We start from the raw sequence: 16,043 nt of genomic DNA, 5'->3' as shown, positions 1-16,043 counted from the left end.
AAAAAATAAATAATTAAAACCAATTAGTCAAACATTCAAACAATCAGCCTCCAGCTGAGTCCTCCGGTGCCTTTTGAGGCTCTGGGGTGGTGTTGGGTGGGGCAAGGCAATCCAGACTGCCTTTTAAGAGATCTACAAAACTATTCACCCGTCCAAACTTGCCCTTCTTAATATGAACACTCCAGTTTTAATGTTGTTGTAATGAATCTGATATTGTCGATTATATGATTTTATTGTTTTATCTTATGTGAGGGAGGGAGGTTTGGGGGTTGAGGAGATTAGGGAATGCTTTTGTTATTGTTTATGTAATTGTTATTTGGTTTGTTGTTACCCACCTCAATCTGCAAAAATGGAGAGGTAGTATACAAATAAATATTTGTTATTATTATTATTATTATTATTATTATTATTAGTTTTGTTAAAAAAAGCATTATTGAGGTTCATGTGTATGGCAGCAATGGGAAATTTATAGCCATGGTGGGCCACCATGGAAAAATCTGCCATATTTAACTGACTTATGCACCTAAAAGGCAGTACACCCATCTTTTATCCCTTTATATACTAGAGAGAGAAACTGAATTATCTAGCATCTATGGGTGCATCACAGATTATCTGGAGGGAGGACATCATGCATAGCCAGAGCCAGGCTAAGTTACCACTGCATGCATTGCAGCACACAGCATTTCATGGAGTATGGTTCCACTCATCAGGTAGCCTTCTTGTTGGTCACTGCACCCTCCTAGATTGCATGTTGGGGAATACCTGTGTAGTGGCAATGTACAGAACTGCCATTGTGTGTACTGAAATGATAATGCTTCCTGCCACCTGGGAGTGTGGCTGGCATGCCATCTGCTATACCAAGTAGGTGCATAGAGGCTACACTCAGTGTTCCCTATGCTCTCCCTTCAGATGTGCACATAATTCCTCCAAAAGGGAGGAATGCTTACCTACAGAAATGAACATGTCCCATTGCCTAGAATTCTCTTTGTGGTAAAGTTATTAGCAACAAAGTATGCAAGAAAATAAAAATAGACAACAAAGTATGCAAGAAAATAAAAATAGACACATGAATTGCTACAGGAAAGCATAAATCCTAGGAGGCTAATGTTCAGATGTACCCAAAGTAAATTCTTATCTGCCTTCCAAAGCAATTACTGCCCTAGATTCAAAGCAATCCTTAAAAATACCATAGGGGTATTGGTTAGGAGAAGACCTTCCCAGCAATGAGGCTGGCTATATGGCAACTCTAATTACATGTATTATCTAGGTGACTAGAGAACTGTCAGTCTGCTAATTCTAAGTCCCACTCTCTGAACTAGATAGCTCTGGACGTTATCAGACAAGGCAAATTGGAAGCATAATCCAATGGCAATCCGATCACAATCATGGGGTTTCATGTTATTGTGTGATAGACTACCACATGCAATTTCTGGCAATGGGAAATCAGTCCGAATGCAATCATGGGGTTCCACGTTATTGCGTGAGAGGTGATCACACACAATTTTGGGCAATGGCAAGCTATTTTCGGGTGAATTCAAAATTAAGAGAAATTCCTGCTGTGTGATAAACTCCTCTGTTAGTTGTTTCATGGCAAGAGAGAAAATTCTCAGCTGCCACAATGGCCATGCCATCGTGCCACAAAACTAGTGGGATCCAATGCCTCTCCCTTCACTGCATAGGTAAGCTCTTCAAAGAAAATGTGATAGGGCTGACAGAAGAATCTTATTGGTTTTAGGTTGCACACTTCCTGTCATATAGGAGTATTCAAGGAATATATTTATCCAGTGGTGGGAGGGAACAGAAATAAAGATTCAGGCTGACTCTTTCAAGGGATTCAGATTGTTTCCTTGAAAGTGGAGTAGGAGATTTTGTTGAAGATAAGGATTATAGCTTTTGACGGCTGTTTGCCAACTTTACAGAGTCTGAGCAAACCCCTTTCTAGTCAAATGTTTCTTTATCAGTACAAGCACATAAAATGTGCATGCATATATATATATATATATATATATATATATATATATATATATATATATATATATCACTATAACAATACCAGGATATTTCTTTTCCCAGGATAGCACTGTGAATTGTAAAAAGGTCAGTCTGTTTTTTACTAGCCTGAGAGAAAATGAATACATGGAGAAAATTGTTTTAGATGTTTATTTTCTTGACCACCTTCTTACGAATGCATTGTGCACACATCTACACTCTAAAGTAGTTCGGCATCTCATCGACCTGAAGTATTTTATTGAGGGATTGGTGCTGGAAAGCTGACAGATAGTGCTAATCCGAATGATGTTGGTGGCTTTCTGTTCTCCCCTCTATATGACATTTTCACTTACATTTGAAGGGTTTTTAAAGGGGGGGGGGGGGACTCTCTGGTTGAAGAAGATTGAAGTGGCAGAAGTTCCAAAGCTGTGTCTGCATTGTCGGTGACTTTTTTCCTTTTTCTCTTTTTTAGTGATGGTCTCACATTCTATCAAAAAATTGTCCACAGGAGAGCAAGTCATGTAATAGTTTCAAAACCAGGGACTTAGTCTGAGCCCAGGAGATTTTATTACATAGGATTCTTGGTAATATGCACAAGAGCTCTCCATATAGAATACACAATTTTTTTCTCTTATGTTATAATGATGTATTTATTTTCACTATGGTTGAGCCTAAATGAGTGGTGCTTATGTGCTACAAAGTATTCTGAACTGATGTATAAACTGACCTGATTAAAATTAAGGATCTATAATTCAGCCTACATCCCAGTTAGAAATGTAATGGCACAACCAAATGTCTTTCAAAGTCAGTCTTTTTTGGTGACATGATACACAATTTTCTACAATAACAACTGAAAACTGAAAAGCAAAAACCAGTGGGAGTCACATTTTTCATTTTTCTCTTTAAGAGGTATAGGGATGAAAGCAATGAGCGTGAATTCATGGATCTGCTAAACTCATTTCCAATACTGGCATAAATAAAGCCTTGAGGTGTGTGTCTCTCTGTGTGAGCATTTCTTTAATTTAACAGTCAGATAGCACTGGCTGGGTTAGTTGCCAATTTAGTTGGTCCACTAATGGCATGCCATTTTTGTTAGTAGTTACTAGTGTTACCATTCTTTAATTGGATTTTTTTTTTTTAAAAACCTGGAAATTATTTATCTGATAAGAATATCAGTTCTTTACTTGGAGATTTGAATATTTAATTTGTTTATTTTTTCCATTCAGGAATTCTTTGGGAATATGCAGGGGTCAATAAGCCTTTTTTGTATGTGTGTGCAAAGCCACTTCTACCTTTTAGTTTAACATTTGAACGAAAAGTGGAATTATACTTATGTAGTACTGGAACATTCATCCCTGATTATTATTTCTTTAAAATTCTTCCATATGTATATGTATCACTTTTTATAACCCACCTTCATCTAATTTATTCTAATTTATGTTTCCATATGTCCCATATGTATTTTGATTACTCTTACTTATTTTTCTGTTGTAGGACTACAACAGAAAAATGTATTTCACACCACTGATGAAGATTCAGATAGAAATGTGTTTGGCTGATTCATTATATATCTAATATGGTTTGGCTGTATTATATTAGTTTTAGCATTATGGTTGTGATAACCGCATTTTTACTGTGGCTGTTTGCATTATATTTCTCTTAGAGTTTTTTATTGCAAAGATTTCCACATTAATATACTTTTGTATTCATTTTTATTTTCTGACTCATTTTTTTTCAAATTTCATATCCATTTCTGTTTGTTTGTTTGTTTCAATCCACTTCTTTGCTGGGATACAATTCCCAGTTTGTTTCAGTCTATATCCAATGCATGCCATCTTTGCATTTATCCAATCAGCATCACATATACATTGTATCCAATTTCCACATCAGTCTCTGTGTGTGTGTGTGTGTGTGTGTGTGTGAGAGAGAGAGAGAGAGAGAGAGAGAGAGAAATGTATTTTTGTATGCCATGTTCATTAATACACACATTTTAATACCCCCCATACCTTTGTCAACATGTGGGAAAATATTTATTTAGTCTATAACCTCCAGAACCCCCTAAGCAGCATGTGAATTTCCCCAAGATATATACAAATTTCTGTAGGGAAATATACATACAATTTTATATGCTATTTTTGTGTATGTGGAAATTCCTTTAAAACACCACTTTGAGCTTTCATATTAGATATGAAAAGCTTGTTGTGGCCTGTGTGCTGCGCCCATAACCCTTGTTGGGACCTATGGAAATGACGCGCAGTGTCCACCACGACCACCTGCAGAGTTCAACCACATCGACAGGACACCAAGAAGAAGGAATCTGTGAAGATGTCTTCAACTAATAACGACTCTTACAAGTCTTCACTCTAAACGAGGGCTTTAATCTTCCTTTGCAGTATTTACAATATAGGTATAGACAGTGTATTGGACATCCGTCTCTAATACACACTATTTACACCAGCCAACAATAACACAACCTCTGAGGCAGCCACATTAATACACAACCGTCTCACTGCCTCTCAGTAACAGACACAGCCCACTCTCAGGCACCAACTGTCTCACTCTCCTCTCAGTGACAGTTGAGAACTGGCAGTTGACAGTTGCATCAACATTCCGATGATGCACTGTTTGAGTGCTGACACATTAGCTGCCACTGGAGCTGTAAATTATCTGCACAACAGCTCCCCCTAGTGGCCACACCAATGTCATTTCCTGACAAAGCTGTATATAAGTTAATAACATAAAATATTTACATTCTATTTTTGAGCTGAGAATGCATTGCTAAACTCAAAGAAGTGTAGAATTTAAGAGGATAACTGTGTTCCAATTTACACATTAATGTGGACATATGCATTGGAATTGCTCCATTTTAAGTGCCTTTTCTGCTATGTTTGTGTTCCTAATGTTGAGCTTTGGAACTATTCACTTTGATTCATCATTGCCATTTCCCTGAAATTTCTTATGAAACATAAACCAGTCATCATGGCCAGTGCCATAGTATTTCTAATTTCTATGTATGATTGTGAAAGCTGGACAGTGAAGAAAGCTGATTCGAAGAGAATTAACTCATTTGAAATGTGGTGCTAGAGGAGAGATCTATAGATACTATGGACTGCCAAAATATACAGGAGTAATAAATGGGTCTGAGAGTAAATCAAACTTGTATTCTTCCTAGAAGCCAGTCTTACTAAACCGAGCCTATTGGACTTTGGACATGTTATAAGATTAATGAAATGGAATTTGTTCTGGGTGGCTTGAACTATTAGAGTTATAATGCTTTTGCTCAATTGTAGAAATATTCTTATATTTCCTAAGTCAGATGCATGCATGTGTGCAGTATATGTATGTTGTGTGTGTGTGTGCATGCATGTGTATGTGTGCATATGCACACACATAGAGTAAATGTACATATGTGTTGATGCACAATTTATTTTATATCTCAGAAACAAAATCTATTTAATTGTTTGGCCTTGTGTGTAGGGGAGATCTCTAATGATATTTTCAACTGTAGTCATTGGAAGTCACCCTGTGTGGCACAGCAACTACACAGATCTGTCTGCATCTTCACAGTGTGAGTTATGGGGATTGTGTGAACTTGATTGGCTGGAAACTACCATGTGTCTGGCACTACTGTAATGGAGATCAAGACACAGAGATAAGCTCTGTGTCTCTGTCCCTTCCTTTAAGGCGCAATGTGATAATCATTAGAGGATTTCTTTTTCTGTTCCCTTTCTGATGCTAGCAACTTTCCCCATGTCCCATGGGTCATTAGATGACATAACACTCACATTGGCAAACTATATTATCTGAAGAGAGGGGGCTTAGAAATTGAAATGCTTACATGGTCATGAACCCTGTCTGCTGTTAAAAATAAATCCCTTTATCTCTGCTGCATTCTCAGGCTTGCATTCTTGTTCTTTTCCCCATGGAAAGCCCTTTAAAGTGCGGCAGACTCCAAGCTGAACAAGATCGAATGTGACTTTTTAAAAAAATAAAATGCCTGGTCTTATCCGCTTCCCTCTTCGGGACAACAATGGGAGATAAATTTGCTCCCCAGGAACCTTTCGTGGACCATGCTGCTGAGGCAATTTGCAGTTTGCTATGGGAAAAAGGCATCTTACGCTACATTTATCCCCTCCTGCCGCTGGCTACAATTCAACCCACTTTGAGCCACTGAGCAGAGGTGCTGAGCTGAACTCCTGCATTCCATATAATAATGGGTGTGCAAGGAAGCAAGAGGCGAGTCTGTAGCCTATTCCAGGAAGACTGGAGGGTAGAGAGAGAAAGGCCCAGGGGGAGGGCAGGAGGAGAGCAGGGAAGAGCAATTGCAAAATGCTTGAATAAAACATTTTAAAATGAGGTCATTTCATTTGTCTCCCAGGCTCTAAATAAGCATATGTGGCTTTTGTGTATTCAGAGTTGGGGCAAGGCTGATTGAAATGGTTATAACCAATGCAAATGAAGGGCTGTTTCAGAAAGTAATTGGTGGAAGGTGCTTGAGAGGACCTGTGGAAGTAGAGTGCCTATGCTGTACAATCAAGGATAACCTGCCTTTATTATACATGAGAGTATGGGATACAAAGACTTGGAGGAGCTGGAAACTGTATAAGGATGAGGTTGAATCAAGCAGTCACTGGAAAAATTAATATTTAACAGATATAGAAGCTTTACATTATATCCCAAATTGGGGCCATCAGAAAATGAAACACAATAGTGCAAGATGAATTGAGAAATCAAATGCAATAATTTCTCATGGATGCAGAAGTTTTGCATAAACCATACCTTCCAGGTTTTAAAGGTCCTGCTGTATTCCTGATACAGTCAGTGAACCTATGTGGATTGGCTTTCACTGATAGGAATTAAATATAGCAATCCACAGTAACAATAATTCCATATCTGCATGTGGTTCTGGACTGGTGAAAATGCCACTGCATCATAAAACAATGTCAAGCAAATAAAGGATGAATCAACTTATTCCATATTTGAGCAGGCTATGGATGTGGCCATACTGCAGACATTTAAAGATGATCAAGCCAGCACTTACCATGGCATAAATGGTGGTAAATAGCTGCTAAAAAGTTGAGAAAGCATTCATGTATGAAAGCCTGGCACACTTCCTAAACAGCAAGGAATTGTTGGCTCCACTCCAGCATCACTGAATCGTTCAGGGAGAGGCAGTTTCCTCTGAACAGAAACTTTGTGTTCAGAGGAAATTGCCTCTCCCTGAACTATTCAGTGATGCTGGAGAAGAGCCGATGATGTTTAGGAAGTGTGTCAGGTTTTCACACACATGCATTTCCTAAACGATTTAGCTGCACTTTGCCATTGCTTAACTGCTGGTCTGAAAATCTTCAAACTGGATTATTTCTGCAGTGCGGTTGTAGGCTAAAACAACACTTTATCAAAATAACAACCACAACAATAGCTGAGAGAGGATAGTTCAGCAGTTGCCATAATTACTGACATTTATAGTAAGAAGTTTCAGCAGAATGCTCACAAATGAAAGAAAAGTTCTCAAAGACAGCTATAATATTGGACCGGTACAGACAGGCCAAAATAAAGCTGCTTTGGGTCACTTTGGAGGTATGCTGTTTACATGACACACATGCACTCCAGTCCTTAGTGTAGCCAAGGGTCTGATTAGAGGAATTTATTATTATCTCAATATTGCGAGATGGGCCGGCTACAACTGCCCTGCGAGGTCGTCTCCCATTGTGTATATGGAGAAGACCAGGGAATCCAGAAATGGAGCTGAGACAGACTTTTCTAAGTAAAGTTCAATTAATTAATAAGAGAGAAACACATGCAATTCACTAACACACTCTCACTCATACAAGGCTCAGGAAAATCAGCTGTTAGAGTTGAATAGGATTTCAGGCATCACTGGGGTGATACATACCAGAATGTAGATTCCCTCCAGGGATCGATTGGGACAAGTAGCAATGGGACAAGTCCGTTCTGCAGTGTGAGTTTGAATGGAAATGCCAGTGTCAAAGGTCTGACTGACGTGGAGTGTAGAGACCTCTCTGATGGCACACATACTTGGAAAAGTCTGGGTTTTTTATAGGGGCAAAAGGCCCATCTCTGGCAAAGGTGTTTAATTACTTGTCTTACACCTGGATGACTAGGTCTTATTGTTTTATAGGCTTAATCTACTTGGACAACAGACCCGGGGGGGGGGGGGGGTAAACATCCCTAGAAGGACAAACATTGCACCTCTCAAAGATATAGGCTGAACGATAATCTCATCTGCGACTTCCTAGACCAGGGGTAGGCAATCTTTTTGAGCCGGGGGCCGGGTTGCTGTCCCTCAGACAACTGGGGGGCCGAAGCCAAAAAATAAATAATTAAATATTTTTTAAAAAAAATTAAATATATAAATAAACCAGGACAAATGTAGGACAAAATTTTCAAATGGAAGACACTTTTCTTAAAAAAATGGAGGACACGGGAAAAAAATTGCTGATTTTTTAAAAAATGTTAATATAAATGCATGTTTCTGAGGCTTCTATAAACAATTGTCCCCCAAAGGCCCCGGCGGCAATTGGTGGCAGGACCGGGCTGGGGCCGGTCCCAAGGCCTCGCTGGGCCACATCCGGCCCGCGGGCCGCAGGTTGCCTACCCCTGAAATAGATGATGGGTCTGAGGCGAGGTGTGTGGATGAGAAGACCCTCTTGATTTTAGCATTTTTGTGCATTTGCTCACCAGCTCCTACTGAGTAGCTAGACACAGAAAATATATACTAGACTAGACTATCTGGAAAGACAATATTTACTGAGGATGACTTCACCCTCTAGGTGTGTTGTCGCTTGACTCTTAATGGTGGACAGGCTGCCAGAGTTCATTTAGGGGTCATATATGGGATATCATGGAGCCCTGGTGGCGCAGTGGTTAAATGCCTGTATTGCAGCCATTCACTCAAAACCACAAGGTTGCGACTTCAAGACCAGCAAAAGGGCCCAAGCTCGACTCAGGCTTGCATCCTTCCGAGGTCGCTAAAATGAGTACCCAGACTGTTGGGGGCAAATTAGCTTACTTGCTAATTAGCTTACTTGCTGTTCACCGCTATGATCTTTGGAATAACAGTATATAAATAAAACAAATTATTATTATTATTATTATTTATGCCAAAATTTCATAAGGAGCAGTATGGGTAACATTAGGACTGGAGCATGGCTTAGGCATGGCTTCTGACCTCTTAGGACACATGCAGCATTTAAACAGCATATCTCCAAAGTTACCCCAAGCAGCTTTATTTTAGCCTGTCTGTATGGGCCCTTTGACAGAATCAAGGGGTACTGCAGGATTCGTCATGACTAGTAGGGCTTTGGTTTAGGGCAATAGTTCCCAATCTTGGTTCCCCCTTTGCTAATATACTGGACTGGTTGCTGAATCACAATTCAGCCCTGGTGATGAGACAGTATCCTGTATCACTCCTGAGGCTGTAGGTAGTTTTTGCTGGTGCAGGAGAGGATCTGTAGCGCAAATACCTCCAGAGCTTAAGGAAGTTACATTTAAAATGTCATTCATTTCTATTGCTTCTATTACAAAGTTTGAAAATTACTCCTAGGTTGTTAGTCACTGCAATATTGACAAAATAACTCTTTGTGTTACTTTTCTATTGCTTTTCTATTACTTTAAACCCCCAGGGGCTGTGGGTTTAACACTGATATGAGAATGACATAAAATGTGGAAGAAATCCTGTCAAATGGCTTCTATAAAGGTTGATATTATCTCTATCTATCTATCTATCTATCTATCTATCTATCTATCTATCTATCTTTCCATCTAGAGATTGTAATATGTAATAGAGCAAGCATGGTGTAGTGCATTGAGTGTTGGGTAATGACTCTGGAGACCAGGGTTTGAATCCTGACTCAACCATGTAAACCCACTGCATGATCTTGGACAAGTCACACTCTCTCAGATGCAAAAGGTTGCAATGGTAAACTGCCTCTGAAGAAACTTACCAAGAAAGCTTCATGGTATCTTTATGTCTGCTTTAGGGTTGCCATAAATCAGAAATGACTTGAAAGTATGCAACAACAACAAAAACAACAACAACAAACCCTTAAAAAGTAACTTTTAACTCATTACACCCACAAAGTAAACATTTTTGTTACATTACTTTTGAGATATTACTTTTTATACCATTATTATGCCTCCTAAGCAGGGTGAGCCTCCTTTTCCAGGACATGTCCTACATTTCAACCTTCTGTCCCAGGAGGAATTACAAAATATTCTCCATTTTGAGCATGACTAAGAAGCATGCATTTATATTTATATGTCCATTTTGTAATGTTCTACATTTTTCTTGAATGGCCTACATTTTGTGGTGCAATATAATATCTGGTCACCCTCCTCCCAAGTGACTAGTTGCAAGTAATTGTTATTTGTTACTTCCAAACTCCACATATCTGTGTCCTCCAAGAGAGGAGAAATAGCCAGGGGACTCTGGAGGAATGATTGGAGAGCAGCTATTGCTATCTTCTGCACCTGCTGCATAATATAGCTATCTCAACATGAACAATAGTGGCATTGGCCTAGATGTGTGTTTTCCACTGCCTCCCCCACCACCCATCAGAGCAGAGAAAGTGTGACCTCTAAGCTGTATGTAGTAACAAGGCCCCCCTAGGATCCCATTTTTTTTGGGAAGATGTAGGGGTCCTCAGGTGTCCAGGGGCACATATGACAGTTGCCAACTCTGATGCATGTCAAAAAAAAAAAAAAAAGGAAAGGAAAGGAAAAGAAAAGAAAAGAAAGGAAAGGAAAGGAAAGGAAAGGGGGGGGGGGGAGAGGGAGAGAGAAAGAACATGTAACACATCCAGTTGAACTTTTTGTTTCCCAGAAGTAGTTCTGCACAACATCTGACAAGCTATCATCAAATCTTAAGGGGATTTCTAGAAGTGACCTCAGCCTGCAAATGAAGCATTAGTGTTGAAGAAAAAGAAAAGCAATGGGCTCTGGTGCATGTGGGCAAGTCTCTGCTTGCTGCTGATGGGCTTCACTCAGCTGCATATCAACTCCTGTGGCAATACTTTTCATTGCCTACTTTTGTGGTAATGCCACCAATGGTTATTGTCTCAACCACTGGACAGCCCTTCTGTTTAGAAAAGGGCATATTTCTCTTTGTGTTGCTCAACCTACCACCTGAATTTCAATTGAGAAACACATCTGTGTCCTCTTGCGAGATAAAAAAAAAAAAAACAAGCAGTAAAACTGTCACAAGCTCCTGCAGGGGACTATTCAATAATGCCGTATCTTTTTATAAGGGATACTTTATAAAATAGAGTAGGAAATGGTTGCCAATACCTCAGAAGAAGAGGGAAAAACAAAAGAGAGGTGGGGGTGGGGAAAGGCTTTCATTAACTGCAGCTTGCAGGCAAACAGGCCTTTATGCTATAGACCTATCTGCTCACAATGCTGTGCTTTGTTGAAACATTCTGGCGTTCTGATTTACGCTAACAAGCATCACTTATGGAGACCCCCTGAGCATGTTAATTGTACGGATTCTTCACACAGAGACAAAAAACTACTTTCCTCTTATATTCCAGTGTTTTACCTAACTGTGAATTAAGAAAAGAAAAGAGAAAAGCCTACATTTGTGATCCTAACTGTGGATGTTGGCTGTGATTACTGTCTTTGGTCTTTTACACAATTTTCATTGCCCCTTTTTGGTACCTGTCATTATCATTTTGCTACACCATCAGCAATTTTTTTTCCTCATAGAGTATAATGGTAATGTCTGTCAGTCTGTCAGTGTGTCTGTCTGCCCATCAATCCCAAATAAGCTATAGATAGAATTGTAACCATTTAATTTGCAATTTTGAATTGTGCTTGTACATGTTGGGTATCTTTTTGTTTTCTCTAGGGATGGATGAGAAATTATTGGAGTTCAAACATTTATACAAGTTTACCCAATTTGTACCAGAACTGAACATAGATCTAAATATAATTTATGATTCAACATCTCATTTCCACACTTGGAAGATTGTGTAGAAGAAAATGCATTGGTAAAATGCATACCTTTGGGGTGAAAGTCCATGAAACCATGCACACAATTTTAAAATACATCCTGTACGCATTGAGAGAATTGTACAAATATGTATACAATTGAAAAATAATGAACAGACAAATTGAAATACAAAAATTTCCATGCAGTGGGGAAAAAAACTTGCAATTTGATTCATTCTAAATTTGGAATGACCTTTCAAGCAGAAACTGGAAAACAGGAATAAATTCAAACTTCATAGATTATTACATTCCTAGTTTCCATGACTAGCAACCCCAGAAGAGAAGCTTTGACTTAACTTAAAGAGAAAGATTATGTTTTGTGCTTGTATTTGGCATGGTAGTAAATCTATCTCTCAGACATTTTACCAACTATAAAGTAAAAATTTCTGTTTGTCCAAAGTGGATTTATTTTCATTGTGATTGGCTTCATATAAATGAACAGCACATTGATAAATACAGCATAAACTCCTTCCTGTTTGGAGCATTAACTATCTGCATAAGGGGAAAAATAATCTCAACCCAAAATACTTTGAAGATGCCAACATAAAAAGTGAAGGCTGATCCCCTTCAAAACATGCGTGAGGAAGGGCAAGGAAAATCTTGTCAGTTTTCTATTAGATGCTGGACAATAAAATGTAAAAGAACAAAACCCACAGAAGTTGATAAATCTGGGGTTTTGAAGCATGCAAAATTTCTCCCATGCTTTGAGAACCATTTTGCTGGCTTATTCAGCAGAGGCTTCATTTGTTTATCTTTTCAAACTGGCCTCAGCCTTTATCAGCACTCTATTTGGCTGCTTTCCTGCACATTATTGAGGTGAAGAGACCACGTGTTGTAGCTGTTTGAATGTAGGACTAGGTCTAGGGGGGATTTGGCTTCAAATCCCTGCTCAACCATGGGAACCCACTGGATGATCTTGGGCAAGTCACACATTCTCTACCTCAAAGGAAGGTAATGACAAACCCCCTGTGAACAAAAAAGTTCACCTTCAGGTTGGAAACAACCTGAAGGCACACAGTAACAAAATTGCAATACTGTAGAAGTTGTCCTGCATTAACAATGTCTAAATTATAGTCTGGTAATTATAATTTAATAAGTGAAATATCATTCAAATGTAAAAATAATAAAGATTTTCTAGTAGAGGCCAGTGACTGGTCAGGATATTATTGGCAAGTCCATGGCATATTGCCATAAAACGGGGGAAATTCAGTTTCATACAGGAAATTCAAATAACTCAGCATACAGGTTCAAATATTTTCTCCATTGCCACTAAAACATGGCAGTCTGGGCTAAGGCTGATAAATGATCTCTGAAGATGCTGAAGTTCCCAGAGCAATTATGCCAGTTATAGCCCAAGTGCTCATGTGATCAGGGGTCTGATACAAAGCAAGGTAGTGATTTGAAAACGTTAACTAGGCCCAGCATTTAGGGGGGAAATAGTTTTAGGACTACAGTTCTCGAATCTCCAAAGCAGTATGGCCATTTCCCCCCAACCACAGCCATAGGCTTATTGTGCATGATGGAGCATGCAAGTAAATTAGTAGAGATTACAAAAGTGATCAGTTTTATTGCTGCTGCAGTTAATTCCCATCATTTTGGCCTCAGTTTATGGTAACCCTATGAATGAGTGACCTTCAAGACACCCTGTTATTAACAGCCCTCCTGAGCTATTGTAAACTATGAAGAAACCATAGCTTCTTTGATTATATCTATCCATATTCAGTGAAGTTTTCCTCTTTACCTAGTGCTTTAAATTTTACCTAGCATTATAGAGGAGACTGTAGAAGAAAGTGAAAACTCTCTTCTAAGTAAGTAACTAAGTGTGGTGAAGTGTGCATATACTGACTTCAGTTCAGCAGGAACAAAGTGAAGGATGTGGTCTGTGTGTATGTGCCTTCAAGTTGCCTGTCAGCTCATGACAACCTCACAAATTTCCTAGGATTTGATTAGGCAAGGATTATTCAGAGGTGGTTCTGCCAGTTCCTTCCTCTGAAATCTAGCCTGCAGTATCTGGTATTTGTTCATGCTCTCCCATTCAAGTGCTAATCAAAGCTGAGTCTCCTTAGCAGCCAAAATCAGACAGGATCTGGTGCCTTTAGGATATTTAGTCCTGGTATGATATCAGAACACAGGTATGAATCCATGCATATTCTGAGCATATAAGCCCGGAACTAATCTTTTGGCATTGGCAATAGTTCACCTTAGAGACTGGACACAATAAATGACATCTACAGAGAGCTATAGATCTTTATTGAACACTCAGTAAACAAAATATGCATTGGGGAATAGCAAATAAAATAGTAGAAATTCATAACTGGCAAACAATACAAATACAGTTGTCCCTCCTTATCCATGGATTTTTTATACATGGATTCAAGCATCCACGGCTTGAAAATATTCAAAAAAAAGTATAAATTTCAAGTATCAAACCTGATTTTTCCATTTTATATTTTCCATTTAAAAACAGGCAGGCCCAGCTCCATCAGGGCTAGCCTGAAGAAGAAGAGCCCTCCCTCCAGTCCATCTGCCTTGGTCCAGGCCTCAGAAGGAGAGAATAACCACTGGACCTCATCCCCTTCCCCACCACCATTACCCTTCTCCTCTGTGCCATGTCTTTTAGATTGTAAGCCTGAGGGCAGGGAACCATCTAATTAAAAATAATAATTGTAAGCCACTCTGATAGCCTTTAGGGCTGAAGGGCGAAGTATAAATACCATAAATAATAATAATAGTAATAATATAAGGGACACCATTTTTCTATGCCATTGTATTTAATGGCACTTGAGCATACACAGATTTTGTTATTCATGGGGGTTCCTGGAACCAAACTCCAGCAGATAACAAGTGCCCACTGTATCTAGCTAATGCAGCACAGTTGCTGCAGGATGGAGAAATATTAATGCAAATTAAAAAAACTAGGCTGAAAAGATTGTAAAATATTGGCTTTCATTTTAACACTTGTATCAGGAGTTGCATGCATACCTTTTGTGCCATAATACGTTGGAAAGTTGGTGTAATGGACTATACTGTAGAAAAGGCATGGTAATCTCAGACACTCATACTGAGATAATAATGGAAGGCAGGTGAGCTTGATTCAAGATTGTTCAAGATTGTTTCTGTGGAAGAATCTAGCTATAACATCTACAAAGGCGTGGTAAGGGAATGAGAGGGACTACATGTGTTTGTAAAATATGACATATGAGAATTGAGTCTGGTGAAATTATACACAGTTGGATTAGGCACTGTTAATGCTTCCTATTCACTTCTCAAAATGAAGGTCTCTGGACTGGATCTATAGTTTCTTAATAAAGGTTTGTGAAAACTTGGCGCATCCTGAGAGGACTGGATTGGAGTGCAGGGAGTGGCAGAGATTATGACAGAGAAAGTTGGAGTTTAAAAGTTTCTGAGAAGGGGGAAATAGAGATACGTTCAGCATTTGAAGGAGAATAAATATATTTCCTTAATTTTCCCCACTCAAAGAAGGTGGTGGAGCTGAGAACATGCTCTATAAAAATAGATTTAGAGATGACAGAGATTTTGTTTCTTGAAATATTGCTAAGGAATGATAAAATTCTGGTATGAATAATGGTATAAGACATACCTTGGCAGATATCTCAAAGAAGGACAAGTTAGCCAAAGCCCCTCTATGTCAGAACAAGGACTTTAAAGTGAGAAATAAGATGTCAAAGTTACTTACTTAAAATTCTGTCAGAAGAAAGAGCCAGTGGTTTCAGGTAAGCCTGGGGTTTCAAATTTCAATTATTTCAGCTTACATGGAGCTAGAAAAAGCCTAGTATGTGATTTCAGCAATGTTTCAGAAAAGGATCATCAAAAACTAGGGGGAAGTATATTTCTCCCCAGGAATCAGAACTGTTTATCACAGATGGGAGTAGCATGAAGACTGAAAGATCTTGAAATCAATGGCACGTTACAGATCGCCCGTTTGAGGCAGCCTGTAACCGGCCCTTTCCCCGCCAGATCGGGGCCTCGGCTGTCACAACGGCAGCCTCCGAGGCCCCGATCCGCTGCTTTCCAGGCCGCAG

This window comes from Sceloporus occidentalis, unplaced genomic scaffold (genome assembly GCF_023333645.1).
Source record: "Sceloporus occidentalis isolate IW3139 unplaced genomic scaffold, rSceOcc1.0.p SCAF_3, whole genome shotgun sequence".
Taxonomy (NCBI): domain Eukaryota; kingdom Metazoa; phylum Chordata; class Lepidosauria; order Squamata; family Phrynosomatidae; genus Sceloporus; species Sceloporus occidentalis.
The sequence above is the reverse complement of the archived record's forward strand: the minus strand, read 5'-3'. Positions refer to the sequence as shown.